The following is a 16,674-nucleotide window of genomic DNA, read 5'->3' on the forward strand; positions in this document are numbered from 1 at the left end:
GCTATGAATCTTAGGTATGAGTGCTGATTGATAGAAATTGTTGGTAGGTGAGTGATTGGAGTGTGGTGTATTGAGCAGTGTCTCGGTTAGTGGTGCAGTTGAAAATGCATTCACTGACCTTGACTATTCATGTGAGGTCATTGAACTTCATGCGGCATTGCCTCTCGGTCCTCGAAGCCTGACGTGGCATTGACCCCCAAGGCTATCTACGCCCACTGACTTTTGAACGTGTGTCCGGAGGGCCTCCTGTTCCCCTATAGATGCAGCACATTTCTTTCCAGCTCCTCCACCAAGGCCTCCAGTGCAGCATTGGATAACTTTGGAGCCCACTCTCTCCCATGTTATGACATTATTAAGTGTTTCCCAGGTCAGATTCAGTTGTAGAATAACTCCAGCACCTGCTCCAACCACAATGCACATCCCCTTTAATAATTGCAGGCTGGTTTTAATAAATGCAGGTTAGCTTTAACTAATGATTTCAGTCCCCTGCTGATGCATACAGCAATCATGTAAATGAGAAGGCAGCGCGAAAGTGCACACTGCCTGCATTACACTGAACGGGCACGGATTAATTGTTCCTCATGATCACCATGCTCATTTTCCGTGAGCGATCGAAATTAGCCCCCAGTTTGGCTCAACCGCATTAAAAAAAATAGGGTGCAAATTGCTGTTGGCAGTATTATTTTACAAGTGCTTAAGGTTTTTATAACAAATCTCCTGTCTCGGTTATGTTAATAGAGGCGTTAACCCAAATTCATATGATAACATTACTGGCAGTAATTCTGACTCTTGTATTTTAACATTTGGCACTTTACTCAGTGGGTGATGCACTGTATGATGTGGTAGTGATCTATAAAGACCGTGGTGTTGCACATGCAGGCACTGGTCTGTATTGAATTCCCGATTTTAACTGGGGAACCACATCCGGTTTCAGTGCCCATAGTGGAGGGACAGATATAATCTGTCACAGTTTCCACTGTGGCCCTGATTTTAACTCCAGGTGGATTCCCTGCTGAGGCCTGAGTTAAAATTACAGTCAGGTCTCAATGATGTCCTCGGGCCTCAACATGCATATGTAAAGATGAACGCTGTTGGCTCTGGGCGCGTGTCCTTGCTGCCTGCTCAGGATAGCAGGTTAAAATTACAGATGTTGCGATCATGGTGGTTCTTGGACAGGTAAGCACCAGAGCAATTTTAGCTGCCCAGGCGCCAGCTTTCTGTTGAATGAATTGGGTTAAAATCGCCCCCAATGATCACTGTCAAGTGTACCACATAGGTGACCATTGGAGAAGATTAAATACTATGGAATGAGAGCAAAGGTCACAAAAACTTTTAATAGAATGGAAGAAACCGAGATTAGGAGTTAAAGAGAGTTCCTCAGAGTGCTTGGAAGTTGGAAATCTTTTCACTCTGTACATCCAAGATTTGGATATAAAGTGTGATGGTCAAATTTTTAGGTGATACTAAAATGGGAGACATAGCAAATAATTCTGGGTCCAAATAAATCTGCAAGGGAATATTGATAAGATGGTGGAATGGGCAAAAAGAGGCAGATGGAATTCAATGCAAGTACATTTTAGTCAAAATAAAAGCAGAAGTTAATCTTTGGAGAAGGTTGGGTGATGTGGAAAGGCAGAGGGATTTAGGGGTTCAGGATTACAGGTTATTAAAAGTTGCACCTAAAGTATATAAAGCCATTAAAAAAGCTAATCAAATGCTGAGTTTCAGGGAAAGACATAATACAAAAATCAAAGATGTTGTGGCAAATCTATATAAAACCTCTATGAACCTGTGTGTACAGTTTTGGGTTCCACACTATAGGAAGGATGTTGCCAACAGAAAGGCCACAGCAATAATTTAGTAGAATGTTGCCTAATACGAGGAAATATAAATATGAAAAATGATGTGAAAAATTGGACTATTTTCATTAGAATAGAGGAGAATGGGCCCAAGTTTAGGGCCGCGCCTAGAACGGCGCAGCCCCGACCTGGACGCCCATTTTTCGCGTCACAAAGTGCGCCTAAAAAATCTTACCTATTCTCCGGCTCCCTGCAGGTCCTCTGGAGCTGGGCGCGGCGCAGCACAAGCTGTGGGGGCGGAGCCAGGTCCCTGCGCTGAAAACAGTGCCGGGATCTCTGCACAGGCGCACTACACTGGGCACGCATGTGCAGTAGCTCCAGGCGCCCAAAACTGTGTGGGAGAGGCCCGAAGCACGCAGCCCCTAGCCCTGGCCGAATGGCCTCACCGGGGCTGTGTTGATAAGGCTGCCTCCCACGCCCAGCTCCTGCTTCCTACGGACCGGGACCCGACCCGACTTGACTCCCGCTCCCCCCTCCCCACCCCCCCATCGGACCGCCCCCCCCACCGGACCACCGCCCCGCCCCGGACCCGACTTGACTCCCACTCCCCCCCCCACCCAACAACGGACCGCTCCTCCCCGACCCTACCTCCCCTTCCCCCACTCCCGACCTTTCCCCCCCCGACCGAACTCCGCTCCTGACCGACCTCCGCTCCCGACCTCCGCACACCCCCCGGACCTCCGCTCCCGATCCCCATCCCCGACCTCCGCTCCCGACCGACCCCCCCTACCTCCCCTCCGCCCCGACCTCCGCTCCCTCCGACCTCCACTCCTGACCCGCGCCCCCGACCCCCCGGACCCGACGCCACCTACCCGTCAATCTGGTAAATCTAAGCTCGAAGTCTTGGGCCCAGCAGGGCCCTGCCCGTTCAGCCTCCCTCTCCTTTCTTTCTCTCTCTCCCTTCTCTCTCTTCTCTCTCTCTCTCGCTCTCTCTCCTCTCCCCCCCTCCCCTCCCTCCATTTTCTCCCCCCTCCCCTCCCTCCCTCCCCTCTCTCCCTTCTTTCCCCCCTCCCCTCCCTCCCTTCCCTCCCCTCCCTCCCTTCTCTCCCCCCTCCCCTCCCTCCCTTCCCTCCCCCCTCCCCTCCCACCTCCCCCCTCCCCTCCCACCTCCCCTCCCTCCCTTCTCTCCCCCCTCCCCCTCCTCCTTCCTCCACCCCCCCTCCTCCCCCCATCTCCCCCCTACCCCCACTCACCCCCCCCCTCCAACCCCTCACAACCCCCGCCCCTCTCCACACCCCTCCTCCCCCTCCCCTCCATCCCCCTCCCCCTCCTCCCCCCTCCCCTCCACCCCCTTCCTCCCCCTCCCCTCCCCCTCCTCCCACTCGCCTCCACCCCCTCCCCTCCACCCCTCGCTGTCAGAAACACAGACACTGACAGACAGAGAGTGAGAGACACACACAGATAGACAGAGAGATAGAGACACTGACAGAGACACATCGGGGGGGTGGGGGTGGGGGTGGGGGGGGGGGGGGGGCGTCCCAGCACGCTGTTGGAGGACTCCCGGTGCTGCAGTCAGTAAGTAGAAAATGTTTTATTTATTGATTTAAAAAAATATACTTTTTATACATTTTTTTTGATTGATTTATTGGTTGATTTATTGATGTATTTATCATTTATTATTGATGATGGCTCTTTTTGTAAAACTGAAGTGTTTAATGTTTGTAAACTTCCCTTTAAACAGCGCCCCCCCCCCCCCATTCCCTACGCCTGATTTGTAACCTACGCCTGATTTTCTAAGTGTAGACAAGGTTTTTCTGAGCGTACAAAAATCTACACTTACTCCATTCTAAGTTAGTTTGGAGTAAGTTTTCACTGCCTAAACTTTCAAAACGGGTGTAAGTGGCCAGACACGCCCCCTTTAAAAAAAAAATCTGTTCCAAACTGAAACTGTTCTAACTGACTAGAACTGGAGCAAACTAAATGCCGAGAATTGCAATTTCTAAGATACTCCATTCTAAACCAGTTGCTCCAAAAAAACAGGAGCAACTCAGGCCGAAACTTGGCCCCATTCTGGGGTGGTTTGACAGAGGTGTTTGAAATGTTGAAGGGTTGGGGCAGGTTGAGTGTCCAGTGGTTGAGATGTATAGAATAAGGGAACACAATCTAAATCTAAGAGATTTAGGACAGCGAGCAGAAGAAACAGTTGTACACAAAGGGTTGCGAGGCAGTGGAATGCACTTCCGGAGTTGGTGATTAAAGCAAATACAAGGTGAAAATTTTAAAACAGGTATTATAGGTGATTGAAGAAAAGGGGGATAAAGGACAATGATAGCAGATTATGAGCAAGAAATGGGAACTGTTGCTTGTGTGGAGGATAAATATCAGCACAACTGATTGGATCGAATGGCCTGTTTAATTATTATTATTTCTATGTAAATTTAATGACAGTTTCTGAAAAGTGCATGGTGGGGAAGCTGAACGAGGACAAGAATTAAGCTATGCTGTGTTGCCCCACAGTTAAATAGCCTGCCAATGCTATCTAGGTTCACATATAATAAATAACTATTTAGGTGAGTTGCAGAAGACTGCTTACATAATGGAGCCATCCCCAACTCAATTAAAAATCTTTGGAGGTGAGAAAATCTTAATGGAGGCAAAGCAGAGAGGGAACATCAACACAAAACATGCCAATTAATGAATACCCACCCACACTTTCTGTTTTTATTGTTTTTCTATTGAAAATACTCCATAGGAATGAGAAAATAATTGAAACTCTCGAAAGCTAAATAAGAATCACAAATTAGATTGAATGAACTGTATGTACGTTTATGCAAACATATGCTCTGCAGCTGGTTTGGAAAGGTTAGGCTAGAAGCAGTGAGGAGTGTGGAATCGGGCCTCATGGTTTCCTCTGTCACATTATAGATCAGAGTGCTCTGCAAGTATTTCCATGGGGTCGAAATTCCAATATCCTGGGCCCGTACGATGTTTCTACGGACCTGGGAAGACATCGGAAAAACTGGTTTTCAGCGCGCAATGCGCATGCACTGAAAACCAGCTTTTCCGATCTGTCGAGCTTGATAGATCGTAGATATCTCGGGAGCGAGGACAGTTGTACGGGCAAGTTGGCGGGATTTACGCATATCTTGCCCGGCAAATGTCCTCAAAAATCTTGCACCTGCAAAAGCAGGTGCATAGCCTACATTTGCAGGCGTAAGAGTTTACAAACCTATAAAAAATATGATTAAAATAAAAATTTAAAAAATATATTTATGTTAAAACCCTGCCCACTCAGGTAATGTTATTTTAAACCCTAATCCTAACTTTTTTTTAAAATTGGCAAATTCTTTTTCTTTAATTTCTATTAGTGTGTTGTGTGAGGTGTATTTTAAATGTTTTATGTAGTGTTTGTGCGTTTTAAGGTTTTTTTCATTCATTGTAATAGGAGCTTCGTAACTAATGAAACTCCTATTACAATGAATGAGAAAATACTTACCTCTGATTGGGTGTCCAGGCACACGTGACTCATGCGCATGTCCCTACGAGCACGTGCTGCGACGCGCAGGGAGAGGAGGCCTGTGGATCGCGATTTCGAGCGGGCACAGCAGCTTCAGGTAAGTGCGCATTTTATGTCTATTATTTAATGCCTTGTCAGCAGGAAGTCCAAGAGGAATTTCTGCCCCCATGTGTTCAATACAGCCTCAGAATGTGCAGCTTTTCAATGAGCAAGCTTTGTGTTTAAAAAAACGTAACTACAATAGGCCATACTGCTCCATTTGCATTCCATTTCTAGCCAGTGGGAGTAGAAGTAGAACTCTATGTACTCTTCTAAACAAAAGGTATTATGACCTCCTCCCGCCCCCCCCCCCCCCACCCACTCCCCAAGCAATCTTGAATAGTCTTATCAATTTGGCTGCTTGCTAATTTCCCCAATACTTTTACTGATATTGTGTTAATATATATATATTCATTAATTGATTTTGCTTTTGCTTTTTAAAGGTACAGTGCAAGAATCATATAGCTGAACAGACCAATCAGGATAAATGATATGAGAACAAGTGCTTTTTAAAAATTAATTCCTGGGATGTGGGTGTCGCTGGCAAGGCCAGCATTTATTGACCATCCCTAATTGCCCTTGACAAGGTGGTGGTGAACTGTCTTCTTGAACCGCTGCAGTCCTTGTGGTAAAGGAACAGCGATATACTTCCAAGTCAGGATGGTATGTGATGGGTCAGTAATTGGCCGGATTGGATTTTTCCTACTTTTTGTGGACAGGACATACCGAGGCAGTTTTCCACATTGTCGGGCAGACGCCAGTGTTGCAGCTATACTCAAACAGATTGGCCGGAGGTGTGGCTAGTTCTGGAGCACAAGTCTTCAGCATTGACAGTTATGATGTTGTCAGGGCCCATAGCCTTTGCTTAATCCAGTGCACTCAGCCATTCCTTGATATCATGTGGAGTGAATTGAATTGGCTGAATACTGGCTTCTGTGATGATGGAAACCTCATGGGGAGGCCAAGATGGATCATCCACTTGGGACCTCTGATTGAAGATGGTTGCAAATGCTTCTGTCTTGTGGTTTGCACTCGCGTCCTAGGCTCCACCATCATTAAGGATGGAGATGTTCATGGAGCCATTCCTCCCTTTAGTTATTTAATTATCCACCACCACTCACGACTGGATGTGGTAAGACTGCAGAACTTTAATCTGATCCATTGGTTGTGGGGTCACTTAGCTCTTTCTATCGCATGCTGCTTCCAATGTTTAGTATGCATGTAGTCTTGTGTTGCAGCTTTCCCAGGTTGGCACCTTTTAGGCACCTTCGAACCCTGACTTGATGGTAATGTTAAAGTTAGGGATATGCTGCGCCATGAGTTTACAGATTGTGGCAGAATACAATTCTGCTACTGCCGATGGTCCACAATGCTTCAAGGGTGCCCAGTTTTGAGCTACTAGGTCTGTTCTGAATCCATCCCATTTAGCATGGTCGTAGTGTCACACAACAAGATGGAGGGTGTCCTCGGTGTCAAGACAGGTCTTCATCTCTGTCATGTATTCAACTGTCGTCGTAATCCATGTATAAACTGACCTAAGTTGTACACCGTGAGAACACTGACCACAAGGTGGTGAACTTGTGGGAGACACTCCTAACCTGGACTTTCAGGTATAAAAGGGGAAGCTCCACCCATCTTCTCCACTTCAGTGCTGGAATAAAGGTTACTGGTCACAGAGTGACCTTCTCTCAAGTATGGGCCTCATGTGCATTTGTCTGTTTAGTAAGGACATATTATTGGTGACGAGAAACTGGGATTTATACCACGCGAGCATGGCCACTAGCAGCACAGACGAGAGGTACTGTGTTGGTGATGATTGGGACAATTTTATTGAGAGACTACAGCAAAGTTTTGTCACTAAGGAATGGCTGGGACAGGGCTCATCTCCTGACGGTTTGTGGATCCAGGACGTATTCCCTGATGAAGGACCTTTTCGCGCCAGAGAAGCCAGCGAACAAGACTTTTGAGGAGCTCAGGAATCGGGGAACACTTTAAGCCAGCGAGCAGCATGCACATGGCGAGACACCGGTTTTACACGCACCGGCAGCGAGAAGGGCAAAGCGTTCCAGACTTTGTGGCAGACATCCGGCGACTGGCACACAGTTCTCCAGGCAGACAGGGGCAATCGGACATGCCCGAGCATGTAGTCAAACCCAAAGGGGGAATTCAACAGAGACAATGGCTAGCTGGACGGCAATACATGCCATCGCAAGGGGCAATGCGGCCAGTAATGGGGCCATCAACACCTGTCAATGGTGCGTTTAAGGACAGTTACAGAGACAGTCAGAGATGATCGACTGGTAATGTACCTTTTGTTTCCAACAACGGCTCATGTTGGAGGTGTGGAGGCAAACACACAGCCAGAGCTTGCAGGTATCAACAATATACCTGCAGAAACTGCAACGTCAGCAGTCACTTGGCGCGTATGTGCAGGAAGCCTGCAGCCAGGTTGATATACAAGTCGGACGGGCCTGATGTAAGCCCTACGAGGCCAAATGGACACTGGAGTAACTCACTGAAAGCTGAAGTTCAGCGAGTTCATGTGGAGCACATATACAGTTCATACACCAGGACGCCGCCGATAATGATGAAAGTGCTCCTCAATGGCATCCCAGTATCAATGGAGCTAGACATGGGGGCCAGCCAGTCCCTGATGAGTATCAAACAGTTCGATAATTTGTGGGCGTCCAAGGCCAGGAGGCCAAAATTATTGCCGATTGACACACAGCTACGGACATATAGAAAGGAGATCATTCCGGTGCTAGGCAGCGCCACGGTAGTCGTGACCCACAAAGATTCGGAGAACAGGCTGCCACTCTGGATTGTCCCGGGGGACGGACCCGCACTGCTGGGGAGGAGTTGACTTGCTGTCATGAACTAGAAATGGGGCGATGTCAATGCAATTTCTACTGTGGAGCAAATATCATGCTCACAGGTCCTGGACAAATTTGATTCATTATTTCAACCTGGCATTGGCACTTTCATGGGGACCAAGGTAGTGATTCACATAAACCCAAACGCCAGGCCAGTACACCACAAGGCCAGAGCGGTGCCGTACGTGATGTGGGAAAATATAGAAGGCGAATTGGACCGCCTGCTGAGGGAAGGCATCATCTCGCCAGTCGAATTCAGTGATTGGCGAGCCCCATTGTGCCGGTGCTCAAGGCGGATAGGTCGGTCAGGACATGTGGTGATTACAAGGCCACCATTAATCGGGTGTCACTCCAAGACCAGTACCCGCTACCGAGAGTGGAGGACTTCTTTGCGACGCTATCTGGTGGAAAAGTTTTTTCAAAATTGGACCTGACCTCAGCTTACATGACCCAGGAGCTGACAAGTGAGTCGAAGAAGCTGACCACCATCATGACACACAAGGGGTAGTTTGAGTATAACAGATGTCCGTTCGGGATTCGCTCGGCCGCCCCGATCTTTCAACGAAACATGGAAAGTCTCCTCAAATCGATTCCAAGGACAGTGGTTTTTCAAGACGACATCCTCTTCATGTGTTGCGATACTGAAGAACACCTCCAAGAAGAGGTGCTACGCAGACTGGACCGGGTAGGTCTGCGACTGAAAAAGGCGAAATGCGTCGTCTTAGCTCCAGAGGTAGAATTCCTGGGGATGAGGGTAGCAGCAAACGGGATCAGACCTACTACGTCCAAAACAGAAGTGATCCAGAGAGCACCCAGACCCCGTAACACGACGGAGCTGCATTCGTTCCTGGGGCTCCTGAACTATTTTGGTAACTTTGTGCCCAAATTGAGCATGCTGTTAGAGCCACTACACGTGCTCCTATGCAAAGGTCACGAATGGGTCTGGGGGGACAGCCAGGAAAGGGCTTTTGATAGAGCACGCAATTTGTTATGCTCCAACAAATCTGTTAATGCTATATGACCCATGTAAGAAACTTGTTTTAACGTGCACTGCATCGTCCTATGGAGTCGGGTGTGTGTTGCAGCATGTCAATGCCAAGGGTCAGTTACAGCCGGTAGCTTATGCCTCCAGAAGTCTGTCCCAGGCAGAAAGGGGCTACGGGATGGTAGAAAAGGAAGCGCTTACATGTGTATATGCAGTAAAAAAAATGCACCAGTACCTGTTTGCAGGAAATTTGAGCTGGAGACAGATCACAAACCCCTAACGTCCTTTTTGGCCAACAACAAGGCCATAAATGCAAATGCGTCGGCCCGCATACAGAGGCGGGCACTTACGTTAGCCGCCGATTACTACCATTCGGCACAGACCGGGCACTGAAAACTGCACCGATGCACTCAGCAGGCTCCCACTCGCCACCACCGAGGGGGCAAGCGAGCATGCTGCTGAGATGGTCATAGCTGTTGAAGCTTTCAAAAGCGAAGGCTCACCCGTGACAGCCCGTCTGATCAAAGTCTGGTCAAATATAGACCCGCTACTGTCTTTAGTCAAGAAATGTGTCCTGAATGGGGACTGGCAGCCACATACGGGGCATACTGTGAGGAATTTAAATCATTTCACAGGCGCAAGGATAAACTCTCAATTCAGGTCGATTGCCTACTGTGGGGTAACCGAGTAGTCATGCCCCAGAAGGGCAGAGAGGCGTTCATCCGAGAACTCCACAATGAGCACCCGGGCATTGTCATGATGAAGGCAATTGCCAGGTCACATGTTTGATGGCCAGGGATAGATGCAGACCTGGAACTTTGTGTTCGCAGGTGCAACACATGTGCCCAGCTGGGCAATGCGCCTAGAGAAGTCCCCCTTAGCCCCTGGTCCTGGCCCGTCAAGCCATGGTCACGCATCCATGTGGACTACGCAGGTCCTTTCATGGATAAAATGTTTTTGCTTGTAGTAGACACCTACTCTAACTGGATCAAGTGTGACATTATCAATTCAAGCACATCCTCTGCCATGATAGAAAGTCTACGGGCAATGTTCGTCACCCATGGTCTACAGGACGTCTTGGTCAGCGACAATGGCCCGTGCTTTACTAGCATTGAATTCCAGGATTTCATGACAGGAAATGGTATCAACCATGTCAGAACGGCACCATTCAAGCCGGCCTCAAACTGCCAGGCGGAATGAGCAGTGCAGATAATCAAACAGGGGATACTCAGAATCCAAGGGGGTTCCCTACAAAGCCGCTTATCACGCCTCCTGTTGGCCAATAGATCCCGACCACACTCGCTCACAGGGATTCCACCCGCAGAGCTGCTAATGAAAAGGACGCTGAAAACCAGGTTATCCCTTATACACACCACTATGAAAGAAATTGTTGAGAGCAGGCGTCAGTCACAATGTGACTACCATGACAGGAGTGCAAGGGCGCGATGTATTGATGTCAATGACCCTGTTTTTGTCCTTAATTATGCTACAGGGCCCAAATGGCTCACAGGCACTGTGATTGCCAAAGAGGGGAATAGGGTTTTGGTAGTTAAGCTTACCAGTGGACAAATCTGCCGCAAACACGTGGATCAAACAAAAAGGAGGTTCAGCAACCCCATAGAAGAAGCAGAGAAAGAACACGATGTAGAGTTCACTCCACCACAGGTGACCGATCACCTGAACCAATTGGAGGAGAGCCTAGTCACCGTGGGCAGTCCAGACAGGCCTGAGGCACCGCAAACAGCAGACACTCAGGCCAGCGCCCATCAACTGGAGCCCCAACTCAGGCGCTCTACAAGGGAGTGTAAACCACCAGAGAGACTAAACCTGTGATCCGAGTAAGACTTTGGGAGGGAGATGATATCATGTATTCAACTATCATTGTAACCCATGTATAAGCTGACCTAAGTTGTACACCCTGAGAACATTGACCACAAGGACGAACTTGTGGGAGACACTTTTACCTGGACTTTCAGGTATAAAAGGTGAAGCTCCACCCACCCTCTCCACTTCAGTGCTGGCTAATAAAGGTTACTGGGTCACAGAATGACCTTCTCTCAAGTATGGGCCTCGTGTGCATTTGTACTCTACAGTAAGGACCTATTAGTCTCCACACAGACAATGCAGTGGTCACTGCTACCAATACTGCCATGGACAGGTTGCTCTGTGATAGATTGATTGGTCAGGACGAGGTCAAGTAGGTTTTTCCCTCATGTTGGTTCTCTCACCACCTACTGCAGACCCAGTCTGGCAGCTATGTCCTTCAGGACTTGGCCAGCTCGATCAGTAGTGGTGCTACTGAGCCACTCTTAGTGATGGACATTGAAGTCGCCCACCCAGAGTATGTTCTGTGCCCTTGCTACCCTCAGTACTTCTTCGAAATGGTGTTCAACATGGAGAAGTACTGATTCATCAGCTGAGGGAGGGCAGTAGATACTAATTAGCAGGAAGTTACCTTGCCCATGCTTGACTTGAAGCCATTAGACTTCATGGGGTCCAGAGTTAATGATGTTGCGGACTCCCAGGGTCACTCTCTCCTCACTGTATACCACTGTGCTGCCATCTGTGGTGGGTCTCTCTTCCCGGTGGGACAGGACATACCCAGGGATGGTAATGGAGGAGTCTGGGACATTGGCTGAAAGGTATATTCTGAAGTATGACTGTGTCAGGCTCTTGCTTGATTACTCTGTTGGACAGCTCTCCCAATTTTGACACAAGTCCCCAGATGTTAGTGAGGAGGGCTTTGCAGGATTGACTAGACTGAATGTGCCTTTATCATTTCTGAAGCCGGTGCCTAGATTTATGACTGGTGGTCTGTTCTGTTTTATTCTTGCTCCTAATTATATTTGTATGATTTATGAGAACTTGTTAGTGATACAGAGACTAGCAAGCATCATTGAACTGAGGAGGCCAATCTCAAAATACTTTGAAATAGTAGCTGTACAGAGGCTGTGATTACAGACTGATTGCACAGTGCTTGCATGACAGACTCGCTGAAATCAGCTCTTGGACCAGAGATTAGAGGAGAAAAGTTAATGAAGCCCAGTCAATATGCCTCAGCAGACATGGGCTGATTGTTATCTATTATCTCATAAGTTATATTCTTATGCATAAACTAAAACATAAACCTCAAATGTGCTTTATTTCATCACATTTGATTAAAATACAGCTCAGCTCTGTACTTTAAAATCAAAATCCTCTGAATCCAAAAGATTGTTGCTAATTTGGGGAAATGTTTTTGTATGTTTTAGTTTTAAACTACATGAAGTGAACATATAGAACATGTAAATGTGGAATGTACCAGGCAAGGATGGATATTGTTGAATATATCCGATTAGCAGCCTGCAGTTTTTGCTTTACCTTTTTGGATTGTGCTGACGGCAGAAAGAAAATGCATAGTTTTTTTTGAAAATTCCTGTCTTGCAATTAGTGCAACAATAACTAAGAGAACTTGAAATGGCATGTGCCAAGATACAGATACTTGCAGCCTTGTCATTTGTTTTAGAAAATAAAATAGTCCAAAGGTATGTTAAAGTACATTAATACACGTGGAATCAAACTAAAAATAACTAAGTAATTTGAAATGTCTCCCTTTGTTCATTCACACTCACCTATGTGCTGTTGAGTTTTTATCTGTTAAAGGTAAAAATTCGTCAGACACTTTCTATACATGCGTTCCAGAAGTAAAGAATAAGATTGTTGGCAGTAAGGGCCCCCATTATTCTTTTTGAATATGTTTTAAATAATTGCCATAATAGAGAATTACATGAAGGACCCTTAAAGATCTGCTTAACAAATGTGTGGACGTTAAAAGCAAGCCCTAATTATTTATAATTTATCTTGTGTTTGTCTGAATATGTTTACAAATGCACATATTTATCAGGGTAACATTACTGTGCAAACATTTTCACACTTTATACCAAGAAAACAAAGTCTCTCTGACATCCAACCACATATCAGCTTCACTGCAAAAGCCTAGGGATGAAAAATTGGGCTTGTTGGGGCCTGTTTTTTGGTCACTGTGAGTGTCCTTAGAGCGTTAAAATGGCATCTGCTTATTTGTGGTGCGAAGTGAGCCAGACGCCATATTGCGTGTGGAGTGAACATCCGCTGAAATTATGCAGAGTAGGTAGATCATGACGTCAATCAATGTGCAATGCTAATTTGAGGGCAGCAGTGCCATTTTAGAGCTCAATGCTCCAGGCAATGCTCTCTCTTAACCTCCTACAGCTGAACATGAACCACCCCACCAGAGCTATTTAAAGGGATCATCAACTTCTTTCAGGTTAGTTGCTGATTTCTTCTGGCACATGCTACAAATCTACAAGTGTTTGGTGCTTTCTATAGTTGTTTCAAGTTGCAAAAGTCTACTGGGTGTGGCATGTGCTAAAGGACTCTTTCCTGAAGTCTTCTGCACAAACCAGTTGCTCCCAGACATGGATGCACGAGTAGGAATTCCCCTTGGATTACAGCATGACTGGGAGAATGAACAGAGGCAATGCAGAGCAGGAGAAGCTGCTGGAAGAGGGGGAAGGAGGAGGGGTGGTGGGGGGCAAAGGGCTCTCAGCGGGAGGCCATGTCCATTCAGGGTGTTCAGCGAACAATTCTCCTACATGAACCTTAGCGAGAAACAATGTGTGAGACGCCTGCCTTCAATAAGGTGGTCCTCACTGAAATCTGCGAACTGCTGCAGTCACAACTTTAACCTCAGAACAGACCAGGACCACATTGCCAGTGGCTGTGAAGGTGACCAGGGTGTTGAACTTTTATGCATTTGGCTGGCAGGCTGGAGCTGGAGATATTTGCAACATGGTTGTTAATATGTCCTTACTATACAGTACAAATGCACACGAGGCCCATATGAGAGAGAAGGTCACTCTGTGACCAGTCCTTTTATTAGCCAGCAGTGAAGTGATGAAGGTGGGTGGAGCTTCCACTTTTATACCTGAAAGTCCAGGTTAGGAGTGTCTCCCACAAGTTCACCACCTAGTGGTCAGTGTTCTCATGGTGTACAACTTAGGTCAGTTTATATATGGATTACAATGACAATTGAATACATGACATCACCTCCCCCCCAAAGTCTTATCGGGATCACAGATTGAGTCTCTCTGGTGGTTTACGCTCCCTTGTAGAGCGCCTGAGTTGGGGCTCCGGTTGTTGGGCACTGGCCTGAGTGTCTGCTGTTTGCGGTGCCTCAGGCCTGTCAGGACTGCCCACAGTGACTGGGCTCTCCTCCACTTGGTTCTGGTGTTGGGTTACCTGTGGTGGAGTGAACTCTACATCGTGTTCTTCCTCTGCTTCTTCTATGGGGTTGCTGAACCTCCTTTTTGTTTGATCCATGTGTTTGCGGCAGATTTGTCCATTGGTAAGTTTAACTACCAGAAACCTATTCCCCTCTTTGGCAATCACAGTGCCTGCGAGCCATTTGGGCCCTGCAGCGTAGTTGAAGACAAAGACAGGGTCATTGACATCAATACATCGCGCCCTCGTATTCCCGTCATGGTAGTCACATTGTGACCGGCGCCTGCTCTCAACAATTTATTTCATGGTGGGGTGTATAAGGGATAGCCTGGTTTTGAGCATCGTTTTCATTAGCAGCTCTGCGGGTGGAACCCCTGTGAGCGAGTGTGGTCAGGATCTATTGGCCAACAGGAGGCGTGATAAGCTGCTTTGCAGGGAACCCCTGTTGGATTATCTGCACTGCTCGTTCCGCCTGGCAGTTTGAGGCTGGCTTGAACAGTGCCATTCGGATATCGTTGATACCATTTTCTGCCATGAACTCCTGGACCTCAATGCTTGTAAAGCGTGGGCCATTGTCGCTGATCAAGACATCCGGTAGACCATGGGCGGCGAACATTGCCCATAGACTTTCTACTGTGGCAGAGGATGTACTTGAATTGAGAATGTCACACTCGATCCATTTGGAATAGGCGTCTACTACAACCAAAAACATTTTTCCCATAAAGGACCTGCATAGCCCACATGGATGTGTGACCATGGCTTGGCGGGCCAGGACCAGGTGCTAAGGGGGGCTTCCCTGGGCGTGTTGCACCTGCAGACACAAAATTCCAGGTCTGCATCGATCCCTGGCCACCAAACGTGTGACTTGGCAATTGCCTTCATCATGATAATGCCCGGGTGCTCATTGTGGAGTTCTCGTAAGAACGCCTCTCTGCCATCTGGGGCATGACTACTCGGTTTCCCCATAGTAGGCAATCGGCCTGAATCAAGAGTTCATCCTTGCGCCTGTGAAATGGTTTAAATTCCTCAGGGCATGCCCCGTACGTGGCTGCCCAGTCCCGATTCAGGACACATTTCTTGACTAAATACAGTAGCGGGTCTCTATTTGTCCATACTTTGATCTGACGGCCTGTCACGGGTGAGCCTTCGCTTTCGAAAGCTTCAACAGCCATGACCATCTCAGCAGCATGCTTGGTTGCCCCCTCGGTGGTGGCGAGCGGGAGCCTGCTGAGTGCATCGGCGCAGTTTTCAGTGCCCGGTCTGTGCCGAATTGTGCAGCCATAGGTGGCTAACGTAAGTGCCCACCTCTGTATGCGGATCGACGCATTTGCATTTATGGCCTTGTTGTCTGCCAAAAGGGACGTTAGGGGTTTGTGATCTGTCTCCAGCTCAAATTTCCTGCCAAACAGGTACTGGTGCATTTTTTTTACTGCATATACACATGCAACGCTTCCTTTTCTACCATCCCGTAGCCCCTTTCTGCCTGGGACAGACTTCTGGAGACATAAGCTACCGGCTGTAACTGACTCTTGGCATTAACATGCTGCAACACACACCCGACTCCATAGGACGACGCATTGTATGTTAAAACAAGTTTTTTACATGGGTCATATAGCATTAACAGATTTTTTGGACCATAACAAATTGCGTGCTCTATCAAAAGACCTTTCCTGGCTGTCCCCCAGACCCATTTGCGACCATTGCGTAGGAGCACGTGTGATGGCTCTAACAGCATGCTCAATTTGGGCACAAAGTTACCAAAATAGCTCAGGAGCCCCAGGAATGAATGCAGCTCCGTCGTGTTACAGGGTCTGGGTGCTCTCTGGATCGCTTCCGTTTTGGACGCAGTAGGTCTGAATCCCGTCTGCTGCTACCCTCATCCCCAGGAATTCTATCTCTGGAGCTAGGAAGATGCACTTCGCCTTTTTCAGTCGCAGACCTACCCGGTCTAGTCTGCTTTGCACCTCCTCCAGGTTGTGGAGGTGTTCTTCAGTATCGCAACCCGTGATGAGGATGCCGTCTTGAAAAACCACCGTCCTTGGAATCGACTTGAGGAGGCTTTCCATGTTTCGTTGAAGATCGCGGCAGCCGAGCGAATCCCGAGTGGACATCTGTTGTACTCAAACAACCCCTTGTGTGTCATGATGGTGGTTAGCTTCTTCGACTCACTTGCCAGCTCCTGGGTCATGTAAGCTGAGGTCAGATCCAATTTTGAAAAAA

The sequence above is a fragment of the Pristiophorus japonicus genome, chromosome 10 (assembly GCF_044704955.1).
Source record: "Pristiophorus japonicus isolate sPriJap1 chromosome 10, sPriJap1.hap1, whole genome shotgun sequence".
NCBI lineage: Eukaryota > Metazoa > Chordata > Chondrichthyes > Pristiophoridae > Pristiophorus > Pristiophorus japonicus.